The sequence below is a fragment of the Amphiura filiformis genome, chromosome 15 (genome assembly GCF_039555335.1).
Source record: "Amphiura filiformis chromosome 15, Afil_fr2py, whole genome shotgun sequence".
In the NCBI taxonomy this organism is placed as follows: domain Eukaryota; kingdom Metazoa; phylum Echinodermata; class Ophiuroidea; order Amphilepidida; family Amphiuridae; genus Amphiura; species Amphiura filiformis.
In genome coordinates, this window is record NC_092642.1 from 13965929 (window position 1) to 13981608 (window position 15680).

The following is a 15680-nucleotide window of genomic DNA, read 5'->3' on the forward strand; positions in this document are numbered from 1 at the left end:
ATGCAATCGCTCATTTCTTAATTCACAACAAACCGTTTCAAGTATAAAATTAACGTAGATGCAGAATATTATAAGATGGGCTCCAAAGGCTGCTTTGTAGGTTTTGTTGTCTTATTTCTCAACATATGTCCAAATTAATTCACACGGTTATTTTTTCTTGGGACACACTTTTATGTACAATGCTGTTCGGTATAAAAAGTTAAGGTATTTCCCCGGGTATTTTATTTATTTGCTATCGTGTAATTAAAGGCAAAACAAATGTCACCTTACCCTGGAGTGCGGACTTTACCGTCTGAAGATGTTTATAACAAAGACTTTTGTAAATAGAAAAGATAATTATAAAAAAGATATCAAGATCCGATATTGCGATTAATGTAAACACTTTGGTGTGATAAGCTATCAAGCTCTATCAATTTCTGGGTGAAGACTACGATTAGTAATCATCATGATCATGGTCATCCTCATTTCGAATTAAGGTGTTTGTTTTTTTTTGCATATGACGTAACTTTTAGCAAGGAGTATTTAAGAATGACACAACGCGCATGCGTTGAACATTATATAAAAGTTGAAACTTTACTGAACATGTCTCATTATCAAAGAAAGATTCAAAAGAAGTTTGGTGAGCCTGAAGCAAATGCTAACTACAGGTACGTAGATATACTGATATTATTGTAAAAAATTTTATGGTAGGCCCAAACTGTAAATATATAATGTACCAATTGTTCATTTTAGGATATATGAGTACAGCAGGCCCAGCTTGGACATGTTGGGGGATACCCCAAAGGAGCACTTCGTGATCCACAGCTTTAAAAAAAACGCTCTTGCATGCACGATTCAGTCGTTTGACAAAGACGTCGTCCAATTTGTATTTCCTACTCGCAGATGTCCGAATCCACTGACATTTTGGAAATAAGCGCTTTTCGTGGATATGTATTTGAATCATGCACGAAGAGGATGCTGAATGCGGTGTGATGGCGTAAGCGTACCGGTTAAAGGGGTTTTTTCGGAGCTGCATGCGAACGGTCAAAATAAAGGGTCTTTCTTGGCTTTCTGGTCGAAAGCTACCACAGTTATTTCATGATTTACCATTTACATTTTCTAACTATATACTTATTTGTTAATATTTTGGTGAACTTCAGCAAACTATGATATCCAGGTATATAAGTAATAGATTCCGCAGATACGTACTTATTCTTTCTTCATTTCTCTTTTTTCTTCACGGTTCTCTTTCTTCCTTCCGTTCTCTCTTTCTTTCTATGTTTCTCTGTTCCGCTCGTTCTTTCATTTTCCCTTCTTTGTTTCTTTCTCCTTTCCCGTTACTGTTTTCTTACATAACAATGACTGCCTGAAATAACTAAACCACATGTTTATACGTATGTATTAAATAACTTTGTAAAAAAAAATAATTTTGTGAAAAGTGCTTACAAAACGTGTTTATTTCACTAATGAGTGCGACTTTGTTTAAACTTTTTTTTTACCTTTGTGGCTTTATTTCTTCTTCTTTCAATGGCCCATTATGTCATTCAAGGCCCAGAAGATTTTTGAGCTCGTGTTCACATTGTTTCTCCAAAATATTTCTTCGTTCATTTCAGCCTTCTTTATCTCATACCATTTTATTGAAAATCATTTCATTCTATTTTAATTTGTCATCTTTTTTTATAACAAACACAATTTTATCGTGTTTATTGTTGTCTTATTTTGATAGATTAATATTATAATATTGAAGACAACAACAATGAGTTCGGATCAGACAAGCGAGAGAAGCAAGAAGTGCCCAGTAGCGGTTGTTGGAATTGGTGAGTACTGGAATGTTTATAGCCATTATTTTCGATTGACTTTTTCGGTAAATCCCATAAGCCTTTGCGAGTAGACCTGAGATGCCGTCCTTCGATGTCACGCCGGCGCACACCGATAGTGAACATCGCCAATTGCGAATTTCCAAGCCATGAAGTAGCGACATCCTATGTCTACTCGCAAAGGTGTATGGGATTTACCGAAAAAGGTCAATTGCAAAAATCTTGTAAACTGTGAACATTATTTTCCCCTGTTTCTAAACTTGGACTTTCTTCCAATTTCCGTATTGAATATGAATCCGGGGTCTCCCTGGCTAGAGGTATAGCCTATACGAGAATGTACCACGGTTTGGGCGGGGGTTTTCAGTGGAGACCAATGCACCAATTGGGCGCATTTGGACCAAAACTGCCTTTAAAAGCGCCAAATTTGGACAAGTGTTGTTGCATTTTGTGAAACATTTGTATAATGATTCTATTTTATTAATGTGTCATAAGGTGCATTACAATAAAGCTATACATGTACGATCTTTTAAAATGAATTGGGTATTCAAACGTTAGCACGTGTCTTAATTGGAATCGGCCATATGTGTTGTATTTGTGGAACAAGTAATTCTGAATAATGTCTTATTAAAATCCCCATAGAACACCACAGTTTAGCAACCAAGATAGTATGGCTTCTTCCATTTTGCATTAATAGGTCCGCTTTAATTGCTAAAATATATTTCAGCAATTTATTAGCAAGTAGGCTAGGCCTATAATAACAAAAATAAAATTTGGCCGAAATCGTATATTATGGTTTTTTTGTTTTGCACCCCCTAATTTTCAATATTTGGTACCATAGCTATGGGTCTCCTCTATCCAGTGATGCCAAAATAAGTACAAACATTCCCCACATAATATCGCTATGACGTCATAATGTGAGGGCACCCATGCAAATTTTGGAAATTCTGGCTTTATGTACAAAAATATATAGCCAAAATTGATTTTCGGCTAAAAATTCTACGAACTTGTGATTTTCACCGAATTTTCTCCTAGATAGAAAAGGCAATGACTATTTCAACCTAACTAACAAATAAAAAGTCAGTTGCCCTTTAATTTTTCAAGAGCGAATTGAAATTCATGGATTTTACTGTAGAAACCAATGGTGAGCCACATCAACCCCCTCTATGGTCATCTTTGATGGTCGGTCCGTCCCGGTCCGCGGTTAAGGTGCTGGGGTAATATATTTTATCACTAAAATGAGCGCAAAGGATGGATCTACGATTAGCTTAGGTCGTTAGGTCGTAAACTCGCGTTTTTTTGTTTTTTGTTTGTGACGGATAACAAATCTTGGGAAAGGGGTGGTACAACCCCCTCCCCCTTTCGAAGTTCTAGGGTTAAATTAATATATATTTAAAACTATACATCTCACGCAAACATTAGGCCTACTTACATTTTCTGAAAGAATAATATGTTCCAAAGAATCTAACTGTGTCAAAATCAGGTTGAGAGATCAAGGTGTCCTAGCAGTTATCCATTGCGTTCGACGCATGACCGCGAGGTTGCGGGTTCGAACCCCGTCAGAGCCAACAGGTTGTGTCCTTCAGCAAGACACGCTTGTCCATTCCACCCAGGTGTAAAATAGGAGAGCTGGGGTAGTCATACCAGCGCCGTTGTTGACTGCCTAACTTTTTAATACTTGCATATCCTAGTAAAAGAGGAGGCTGTGTTTAGCGTTAGATTTAATTTTACAAAGCGCTTTCAAGTTGATATTCGTTTAATTGCTGATCTAAGGCGAAATTCTTACGTTTATCATTTATTTTCAGGCCCTGGTATTTTTATTTATGCAGGGTGCCAATAAGCTTATTAGGGTAATGTCGATAATTTTTTATTCAACTGCATGTTATGAAATATTTCAAAAGTAATTTCATGTTGTAACATGGCAAAATATGATAATGAGCCTTAATCAAATGTATAATATTGCTTTGTTATGATTGACCGAAGTGGTGATATAGGGCGTCAACAAACTAAGGGTACAATTCTGGTTTACCCTGCGCAACCTGTGTTTTAGGGTTAGGGTAATTCGTAAGGGTTAGGGTTAGGGTATAAGGATTAGGGTTAGGGTTAGGGTATAAGAATTAAGGTTAGGTTGGGATTAGGGTTAGGGTTATACTTGTGACCAGGGTATACCAGAATTATTTCAAAATAGGTAATGCATGCAGGCAAAAAGGTTTTGTTACATTTTTGAAAATATTTTCTCCAGGGTGTATCCTATTATTTTACTTGAATATGGATATCTTTCTTCCAAAAATGTATAATCTTCATTTATCATAGATGGCGATAGGGGGTGGGGGAGGGTATTTTTCCATGAGGAAGGCACCCCCCCCCCATTTTTTTTTTAATCCTTAAAGAAGAAACATCTAGCACTCACCTTCACTTTGAATCTTCTGCGTAGATTTCGGCTCTAGATTAGGATCCATTTGATATAAATGTCTAAAATGTGCATTTGCATTTTTTAAAAGGTTGCCGCATGCCAGGCGGAGTGACCACGCCACAAGAATTCTGGGACGTGTTGGTCAATGGACGAGATATGATTACAGAAATCCCACCAGACCGGTGGTCAATTGAATCATTCCATGATCCAGACCAATCTAATCACAGTAAGATGGTCACTAAAAGATGCGGGTTCATCCATGATATCGACAAGTTCGATAATACCTTCTTCAAGGTAAGTACATATGCGCGGACTTTTGAATGTTTGGTCAATAAATTGACCTTTTTAGTAAAATTGGGATATTCCAGTTGACATCCATTCCATGCAGCCCTATGGAAGACATGACCTTAAAATCCCACATATGGGGTGTAGATTTCAATATAGCCACCCATTCACTCAGGTAACCCCAATATAAATTCACACCCCCTGTGTGTGATATATTCGCTGTCAAAGTGATGTAATAATCGGATTATAACTACCACAGCAATAGGTTCAAACAAATATATCTCGCTGCACTACAAGCAGGTTGCTCAATACTCATCACCTGTGTATATGTCTGCAATCATAGGTTGAATAAAATACCGCATTTTTAAAGATACTAATCTTACAGGTGCGAGTGATCAGCATAATATGGATATTCTATAGATAAGAATTACGATCCAGGTCTTTATTTCTGCTCTTTAAAATCTATGGTTAAATGTAGAGGTACCGCGTGAACGTACCAGTGCAGCGCGATATATTTAAAAATTGTTTTAACCTATTGCTATATGGTAGTTAATCCGATTATTACGTCACTTCGACAGCGAATAAGGTATTATGCCTTCCAAAGAGGGCTTGTGGATTTCAACAGGAATATCCCAATCCCGATAGCCTTTGCGATTGAACCCCGTTGAACCCATGATACCGTACAACCGCGGACACATCCTCGCGACGTAATTCTGTAAAGTGCGCGTAATATACGTCATCATGGGTCTAATTGCAAATGCTTTTGGGATTTACCAATAAGGCCCATTATTTATCAATATGATCGATATATTATCAATTACAAGTTCATTTTTATTCGATTGTGTTTGATTTTGAATCCTTTAAGTATGTCAAATAGTACAAGTGAAAGTTAAAAACATATGATATCATGTTTAGTTATAGTCTGCATGCAATGTTTTTGTTTGCAGCAAAAACTCTCTATAACACTGGTTAATTTCGCTTTTAAACATTATTTTTTAGATTTCTCCAAGAGAAGCAGCTTCCATGGATCCGCAACAACGTCATATTTTAGAAGTAACCTATGAAGCTTTTCAAGACGCAGGTATGTTAACTTTTAATATAACACGTTAACATACAGCAAAGGAAACAATTGAAAATAGCATCACCATCCATCAACAATAACTCTATCCCCCAGCATAACAAACCTAAGCTATATAGATACCCAGGGTTCACGATTAATGTGTCTTTCCTTGGCCGACTCAAGGGAAAGAAATTTCATTAATTGCGACGAAGCTTAAATTTTAACTTCACTTTCTGCTGTTTTCAAATCGATTATTATCCACCCCGACGCAGTTTGGAAGAGGACTCTAAACACCGGCGTGTCCAGGATCTGTTCCTGCGGGGGGCTCAAAGGGGCTTTCAGAGTTATGCAGGGGCTTAATGGCTAAAATCGCCACTGCTAAAATGAGCTCAAATATGTGCTGTCCACAAAATGTTTACCCAAATGTTAACCCTTGGCTTCTTTTGTTGGGACTTGTACACAATTACCCTTCTATACATTGACATGTGCGATCCTAACACGTGTGAGGTCAAAGTTTATCTTGGGGTCACTTGAGGTCATTCTACAGATATGTTATTCTTTTATTTTTGTTTTTAAGGTTTTCTTTGTGATTATTTATTTATTTATTTATTTATTTATTTATTTATTTATTTATTTATTTATTTATTTATTTTTTGTTTTGTTTTGTTTTGTTTTTAAATATATTTTTATTTATGTTTATTTTCTATTTTCAGGCATTATTTCCGAAACATTGGGTGAAAGCTGCGGTGTTTACGTAGGCGTTGGCATGATGGATTACCCCATCATGTTAATGGATACATCATTGACCAATCCATACACACATACAGGTATCGGGCATTCTGTAATAGCAAACCGTATTTCCTACGCATTCAATCTTCGTGGTCCAAGCACTGTAGTAGATACAGCCTGTTCATCTTCTGTAACCGCCTTGCATTTGGCGTGCTCCGCCATATGGGACGGAGAGTGTACGTCAGCAGTTGCCGGTGGCTGCAACAGTTTACTTATTCCAGAAGTCACGGTAGGATTTAGCGCACTTGGGGTACTGAGTCCGGAAGGCAAAAGTTGCCCATTTTCTGACACCGCCAAAGGTTACGTAAGAAGCGAAGGATGGGGCACATTTATACTGAAGCGTCTGGATGATGCAGTGGCCAACAACGACCACATTTATGCAGTAATTAAAGGAAGCGCCATCGCCGCCAATGGCTACAGCAAAAGTCTTACTATGCCGTCTGCAGAAGCACAAGAAATGGTCATGCGCAACGTATACGATAGATTTAATGTACCAATGTCGTCAGTGCAGTACGTAGAAGCCCACGGAACTGGCACACCTGTTGGAGATCCAATAGAAGCAAGTGCTATTGGAGCAGCTTTTGAGCAGAACAGGAAAGTCCAATCAAAATTGGGTCTGTGAAAAGCAACTTCGGCCACAACGAGTGTGCTGCTGGGATCACAGCTGCGATCAAGGTTGCTCTGATGTTGAAAAACAAACAACTGGTTCCAACCATCAATTTTCATGATCTTAACCCAAAGATCAACAAAGATGATCTCAATATTGAAGTTCAAAGGGAGATAGAAGAAATGCAAGACGACGGTTCCCCCTTTACTGTTGGGTTGAACAGTTTTGGCTTTGCTGGTTCGATCGCACACATGGTGTTCCAAGAAGCACCTAAATCAGATGTGGCACCAAAAGAAAAGTCTGGCTGGTCGTTCGGGAAGGAAGCTCAGTCTGAAGGCAAGTCAACTATTGTTCCTTTATCTGCAAAGACATCCGAAGCACTTAAAGACCTTGCCGTAAAATGGGAGTCATTTGAGTGCGACAAAGATGCCCTCTCCGTCGCAGGTTGGCAAGCAACAAGGAGGGATCACCATCCATACAGGATGACTGTAATAGCAAACTCTGCTACAACCTTCCGCAACGCCACTCTCGCTTTCACTCAGGATTTGGGATCTGAGTCGGTAGTGACTGGTACAGCGAATCCAAACAAACCAAAGATCTGCTTTGTATTTCCCGGGCAAGGACAGCAATGGATTGACATGGGACGAAGGTTGTTTGAAGATGAGCAGGTTTTCCATGACAGTGTTGTTGAATGTGACGAGCTATTCAAGGACCTAAGTGGATGGTCAGTGCTGAAGTCATGTGGTCTATTTGGTAGCCGGGATATCACCGACGCTACTTCGCCATATACATCTGCTGACGATGCTCTGCAAAATGTTGAGGTGATCCAACCTGCTATCCTCTTCATTCAGGTCGGAATGTACCGGCTGTGGCGATATTGGGGAGTAGAGCCTGATGTAGTTGTAGGTCATAGTTTAGGTGAGGTGGCAGCAGCTTATGCATGTGGAGGTTTGACTATTCAAGAAGCAATTGCCGTGATATACCATCGAAGTCACGAGCAAGCAAAACTGACGGGAACTGGACGCATGGCTGCACTACGAGCTACTGTAGAACAAGCTAAAGCCATCTGTCAACAGCACCAGAATGTCTACATCGCTGCTATCAACGGCCCCGGTGCTATCACTCTTGCTGGAGACAGTGATCAGATTGCAGCCATCGTTAATGAAAATCCTGGCAAAGCAAAGCAGCTGCGTGTTACCTGTGCCTTTCACACACCAGAAATGGATCCGATAGAAGAGCCTTTCAACCAGGCAATGCAAGGTGTCATTTGCTCAGAGTCAGGGAAACGTCAAGTTCCTTTCTACTCTACGGCAACTGGACACTATCACCAAGACGCTCTGGACGCTAAGTATTGGTGGAACAACATCCGCAATGCCGTTCTCTTTCAACCTGCAGTGGAAGAGCTTCTTCAAGACTCCAACATTGATATATTCCTAGAAGTATCTGCCTCAGCCACACTACTCTCATGTGTGAAGCAGATTGTCCGATCCATAGATCCACAACTTAGTGTTTCAACAGTCAATTCTAGCCTCAGAGACAAGGATGATTTGCACTCAATTCAGCGAGCTATAGGAAGTCTTTACGTTGCCGGTGTAGATCTTCACTGGGATAATATCACCAAGAAAGCTGCAGAATGGGCACCGATACCAACATACCAATGGCAGCATCAAAGCTTTTGGTTGGAGACAGACGACCGGCAGAAACAACGCTTAGGACTTGATGACAGATCATTCAAAGGACAAAATGGCAAGATCAACATGACCAATTTCCCATACTTAGCTGATCACGTGGTGGACGATAGAATTGTCTTTCCAGGAGCAGGCTATGTAGAGTTCATCACTGAGATGAGTTGCAAAGACACCGAAGCTCCATGTATGAAAGATGTCAACTTCACTAGGGTTTTACCATGGCCTGAAGATAGTGACAAGAGAGGCGTTCTCCATCTAGATCTTCACAAAGAAGGAGACCGTGTACAAGTCAAATGCGAAAACAATAGTCACTGCAATGCTATCATCGACACCACCAAACGGATGCAGGGTCTAAAGAAGAGGCACTACCAGTTGAGAAGATCATTGAGAGGTGCGACAAAGAGGTGACGAAAGAAGAGATGTATGAAAGGATGCAGAGAGTTGGCCTATCTTACGGTCCTGCTTTTCAGATGGTAGAGAAAGCTTTCATGGGTGATGGCGAGTCAATAGCCTATTTATCTCCGATTACAGACTCGAATCAGAGAATTTCCATTCCTCATTTGGATGCCACCTTCCAACTTGCTTTGGCTACCGCTGGTCCAGTGATGTACCTGCCAGTTCATATAGACTACCTCCGGATGACCAATCTATCTCTACCAACAGGACAGTCAATCCTTGTTTACACCAATATCGTTGACTGTGACAGCACTATTGTAACGGCTGACATCACCATGGCTACCGAGAGTGGGAAAATCTTAGCTGAGGTGACAGGATACCGAGCCCAAAACTTTCATGGTAGTCATTCAGATGTTGATATTGATACGTGTATTTACACGACTCAGTGGCAACCAATAGCTGCTTGTACACTCCAACCATCAGTCATCAATGAGGTTTTTGCGGCATCTCATCTTGCTTCCACTTATGAAGATGAGATGGATGCTATTCATCGTGCTGAGGAAGTACTTGATGACATTGAAGGAATGTGTACATCCTACATCAGAAATGCGTTAGAAACAGTTCCAGAAGAAGAACGATCAAAAGGACAAAGCTATGAAAAATATATCAGCCGTTTCAATACTATCGCATCATCTACTGCAGTGAAAGATATACCATATGATGCAATCCCAGAGATCATGGAAAGAGTCCAGAAGCACTGTCCAGAGCTGGATGCGGAGATCAGTCTTACAAAGAGTCTTGGCGAAGCCCTTCCAGATACCTTTAGAGATCCACAAGTAGCTGTCCCAATCATGTTTTCCCCGGAGGGATTAGACAGATACTTCTACGATTCTCTCAGCACAAGAGTACATTACAAAGCAGCAGCAGAGGCTGTCAACAAAGCTGTGATGGAAGGATTAAAACAAAAACGCGTGGTTCGGATTTTGGAGCTGGGAGCAAGAATTGGAGGTTTAACACGCTTCATCGTTGAACCACTCAAACAGCTTGGATTTTCCAATCAAGTCGAGTACGTATTCACAGATGTCAGTGCTACATTCTTCAAACAAGGCCAAGAAAATCTATCAATGTATCNCTTCATCCAGTACAAACAGATTGATATCGAGAAGGATATTGCAGAACAGGGATTTGTGCCAGGCAGTTTTGACATTGTCGTATGCTTAGATACCCTACATGCCGCTGTCGATGTCAAAAGAAGCTCAGGTTACATGGCCAACCTCCTCACCCAAGATGGTCTCATGTTTATCATTGAGGGTACGAATACCCACTTCATGACAGAGTTGTGGTTTGGTGCGCTGGATGTGTGCTGGGTGTTTGATGACTTCCGCGAAGAAAGATGTTGGATGGACCGTCAAACTTGGATGGATGTCATGCGCAGTATTGGTCTTCATGACGTCACTTCGGCTTCAACACCTAAAGAGTTTTTCCATAGCATTGTTGTTGGACGAAAGGATGAGGGGAATAAAAGACTACTTCAAAGGCGAGACAATAATTTGATCATTGCTGAGGCTGACCCTGCAAAGTTGATGATTGTCCGAGAAATCAGCAACAAGTTTAACAACGAGATTGAAACAGCCTATAGAGGAGATATTGACATCAGATCATTTTCTGAAGCCAGCAAATTTGACGATCTTTTCAGCGAACACACCTCTTCTCCGATGGAAGTGATGTACATCTACAGTGATGCTGATAGTAAACTACATGCCCTGTTGAAGCTTCTGCAAGCAGTTGAGCTTTATCCACAAAGTGTTAAGCGTGTTTGGGTGTTAACAAAAGGAGGCAACAAGGAATCAACCTCTCCTAACGCATCCTTGGCTATTGGACTGGCTAGAGCCGTCAGCAACCAGGTTCCAAATGTCCCGATCTACTCAATTGATTTTGATACAACCTGCAGTCTTACAGAAGACGTCCAAACACTGATGAAATTGATGAAGGAGCCAAACATACCAGAGAGAGAATTTGTGATCAGAAAGGGAGTTCGATTTGCTCCTCGTATCGTTCACCAGGGGTTGCAAACCAAGAGAACAGTTTCTACAAGTTGGAGAGTGGAACAAGTTATCTCTCAGAAAGGTAGTGGGTCTATTGACGATCTTGCTTTCCACGATATTGGTAGTATGGAAACGCCACCAGGACATGTCAAGATCTGTGTTCGAGCAGCTCCTCTGAACTTCAAAGATGTAATGATGTCGATGGGTCTGCTGGAGGGATTAGAATCAGAATCGCACCCGTCTTTTGGAATTGAATGTGCTGGAATTGTAGAAGAAGTTGGAGTTGGAGTGACGGATGTGAAAGTTGGTGATGAAGTGATTGCGTTTGGCAAAAGGTGCTTTGCTTCTCATGTTATATGTGATGCAAAACTGACAGCCCTGAAACCACAGCGACTTGATTGGAAGGAAAGTGCCTCAATTGGAGTGGTGTTTGTAACAGCCTACATGAGTCTAGTTGAACGTGCTAATCTTCAACCAGAGGAGACAGTTTTGATTCACTCTGCCTGTGGTGGTGTTGGATTGGCAGCAATTCAAATCGCCAAAATGCTGGGAGCTAAAGTAATCTGCACGGCTGGCACAGAGGAGAAACGACAATACCTACGAGATGTAATTGGGGTAGAGATGGTCAGTGATTCTCGATCAACCAAATTCTACGATGATGTCATGAGCTTTACAAAAGGTAGAGGTGTGGATGTTGTCCTTAACTCCCTTTCAGGCAAGCTATTAGCTACAAGCATGTCAGTTCTTGCTCCATGTGGCCGATTCTGTGAAATCGGCAAACGGGATATTCTACAGAATTCCAACCTCTCAATGAATGCTCTTCTGGAAAACAAAAGCTTCATTTCTTGTCAAGTGGACATACTCATGCGACAGAGTCCCAGCTCCGTTCAACGGCTGATGCAGAAAGTAGTCAACTTATTTGAAACACATAAACTGAGTCCAATACCAACATCAGTGTATTCAATGGAGAAGTTGACAGATGCATTCCGCTTCATGGCTAAGGGATCACATATTGGCAAGATTGTGTTTGATGTATCCGATGACTTCCAACCAGAAGAATTGAAACCAGCTGTACAACAGTTTTCAGCTGCAGCAACATACATCGTGACAGGTGGATATGGTGGTATTGGTCAAGCTTTGTCCAGGTGGCTCTGCAACAATGGCGCAAGACATATCGTACTTGTATCTCGAAATGGCCCAAGAACTGCAGCAGCACGACGAATGGTGAGATACTTGAAAACTAATGGAGTGAAAGTTCACAAGCACCAAGTCGACATAGCTGATGAAAAAGCTGTAAGGTACATGTTGGACAGTCTACGTGATGACAGCTCAGTTCCACCAATTAAAGGTATCTTCCATCTAGCTGGTGTGATCGAAGAGGAGAACTTTTCAGAGATAAACCACGAACAAGCGAACCGTATCCTTGGTGCAAAGGCATCTGGAGCTCATCACCTTCACACTTTGACCAAAGAAGATAATCTAGATATATTCTTCCTTCTTTCATCTATTTCTGCTGTCTGGGGTCATCCAGCACAACCAATCTACTGTGCTGCCAACAACTACTTAGATGGTCTTGCAGAACAGCGCCATTCTGAAGGCTTACCAGCTCTCTCCATTCAACTAGCACCAGTCAAGGGGGCTGGGTACTTGGAGGACAAAGATGACACGGTGAAAATTCTGGCAATGAAGGGCAATCTGCAGATTCATGTAGATGAGTTTCTGGATGTTCTTGGAAGACTACTTCAACAGAGAGATCTACCAGTCGTGTGCTTAGCAAATCAGGTAAGGGTAAAAGCATTTAGTACTTTATATTAAAGAGCAAAGTATAAATCTTCACATGACCACAGTATGCGGACACACAATAGTATCACACAGATTAATGTATATAAATTGACAAACTCTACAAATTAATCATATCCAAACTCTATAAAGGCAATAATATAATCGAATTATACTAGAAGACCACTATTAAAAGTTCACTTTTGGATCGAAGTTAACAAAAATATTTAATATCTGCAGCAAAAATATTAACATTGTGTGTTGTAATGATTGCCATATAAAATGTTACTGGTCATTCTTTGTACGAACAGGTATTCAAAAGATTTATTCTTAATTATAAACACGTATTTCTATTGTTGCTATTTTACAGGAATGGGGTTCAACTCAGCAATTCTGCCACAAGTCCATGCTCAAATTTCACCATCTCACAACCAACAGCAAGGCAACTGACAAAACAGACAGCGCTATGGGCAAAGAAGACATGGAAAATGGGATCAAATCCAAGATGGCTGACTTACTCTGCATGCCAACAGACGCCATTGATGTTACTCAACCTATGATCAACTATGGTGTGGACTCACTGGTTGCCTTGGAGATGGTTAACTGGGCAACCAATCAGCTCGGTGTTATCATATCTCAATTAGACATTCTTGGAGGTATTACCACTGCTGCATTGCTCCAAAAAGCTACAGGTTCATAAGTACCGAACATTTCCTTAAAGGGGCCGTTTGTGACCATTCCACACTAGGCTACTCGTAAAAAGTGAGCGACTTTTTTGCTACCCTTTATTATTTTCGCCGAGAAATACAGCCATGTTATGAAATTTCTGGCTAAATAAATGTTGCATTTTTACATAGGCTCTTTATGCACTACGTGAAAATTCAATGATAAATCTAGTGTTCATTTATCCAATCAACCAAAAGGTTTTTTTAGTTCAATGGCCAGGTGAAAATGTGTATTTATAATCTTTTTACCCAAGATATTTCATTATCTGCAGCATTTAATTTCATTTATTCAATAAAACCATAAAACATGTTTTGGAATGTGTGATACCTAAATCGGATAAGGGAAAAAGTTGTCCAACACAAATCGATGCATAAAAGGCATAAAGAGCTTTTGTACAACAATTCAACTTTTTTACATTGGTTATTGTTCTGGTCCTGTGTGAACATTAATTAATTCACATTGTGGACTTATTTGAGCCATACTTTATCCACATTAATTTGGTTATGTATGCCTACCCTGATGCATCTCAGTCTTGAAATTATGAGCAAAAACCATTGGTAGCTGATTATTGTATATATTAGGCGAAAGAATTAATTTCATTAGAAAATCAGGGACATTTTGTATCATATGATGCATAATACTTTGGGCTATACTTGATGCATATTACTTTCATGCTTACTTGCATTTCTTAATTCATCTCAGTCTTGAAGATACGAACAAAAACGATTGGTAGGCCTAGCTGATTATTGTATATATCAAGCGTAAAAATGAATTTCAGTGAAAAACAGTGAAATTTTGTATGATATAATGCATTTTGTGGATACTTTGAGCTATACTTGATCCACATTAATTTAGTTATATATGTCTACCCAGTTGCATCTCAGTTTTGAAGTTACGAGCAAAAACCATTGGTAGCTGATTATTGTATATATCAAGCGTAAAAATTAATTTCAGTGAAAAAACAGGGACATTTTGTATGATGACATTTTGTGGATACTTTGAGCTATACCTGATGCACATTAATTTGGTTATGTATATCTACCCAGTTGCATATCAGTCTTGAAGTTACGAGCAAAAACCATTGGTAGCTGATTATATACATCAAGCGTAAAATGAATTTCAATTGAAAAAAAAACAGGGAAATTTTGTATGATATAATGCATTTGTGGATACTTTGAGCTATACTTGATCCACATTAATTTGGTTATGTATGTCTCCCAGTTGCATATCAGGCTTGAAGTTACAAGCAAAAACCATTGGTAGCTGATTATTGTTATATATATATATATATATATATAGGAAGCAAAGAAGCGAAGAAATACAAAAAAAAAAAAAAAATACTGAAATTTGGGCATACAGGGTGTCCCAGAAAAATTACTGAGTGAATTTAAAATGTCGTAATTGAATATTTTATTATTTTATATATATATATATCAAGCGTAAAACTGAATTTCAATGAAAAAACAGGCACATTTTATATGATATAATGCATTTTGTGGATACCTTGTGCTATACTTGATCCACATTAATTTGGTTATGTATGTCTACCTAGTTGCATCTCAGTCTCGAAATTAAGAGCAAAAGCCATTGGTAACTGATTATTGTATATATCAAGCGCAAAATGAATTTCAGTGAAAAAACAGGCACATTTTATATGATATAATGCATTTTGTGGATACCTTGAGCTATACTTGATCCACATTAATTTGGTTATGTATGTCTACCCAGTTGCATCTCAGTCTTGAAATTAAGATCAAAAAACCATTTGTAGCTGATTATTGTAGATAGGGCCTATCAGGCGTACAAATGAATTTCAATGAAAAAAACAGTGAAATGATGGGGAAAAAGATAAATGTGTGCAAGGACATAATACCCAAAAAATACTGAAATTTGGACATATACGGGAATTAGAGTTAAAACAGAAAAACTCTCATGCCTGATATGTGAATATTGAAAACGAGTGAAAGTAGGTTCTTATATTTCAACATGTGTTATTTATATAGACCAAAATTGCAACATTGACATTAATGAAATATGTATTGTGTAATTTGAACTCAAGGAGTAATGTAAATAGAACCACCGCATTCTAAGTATTTATC

General features: G+C 39.3%; 1 pseudogene; it reads left to right on the plus strand.

Moving 5' to 3' along the window:
* Positions 1–1735: 1735 nt before the first annotated feature.
* Positions 1736–13555, plus strand: LOC140170727 (probable polyketide synthase 1; annotated as a pseudogene).
* Positions 13556–15680: the final 2125 nt, after the last annotated feature.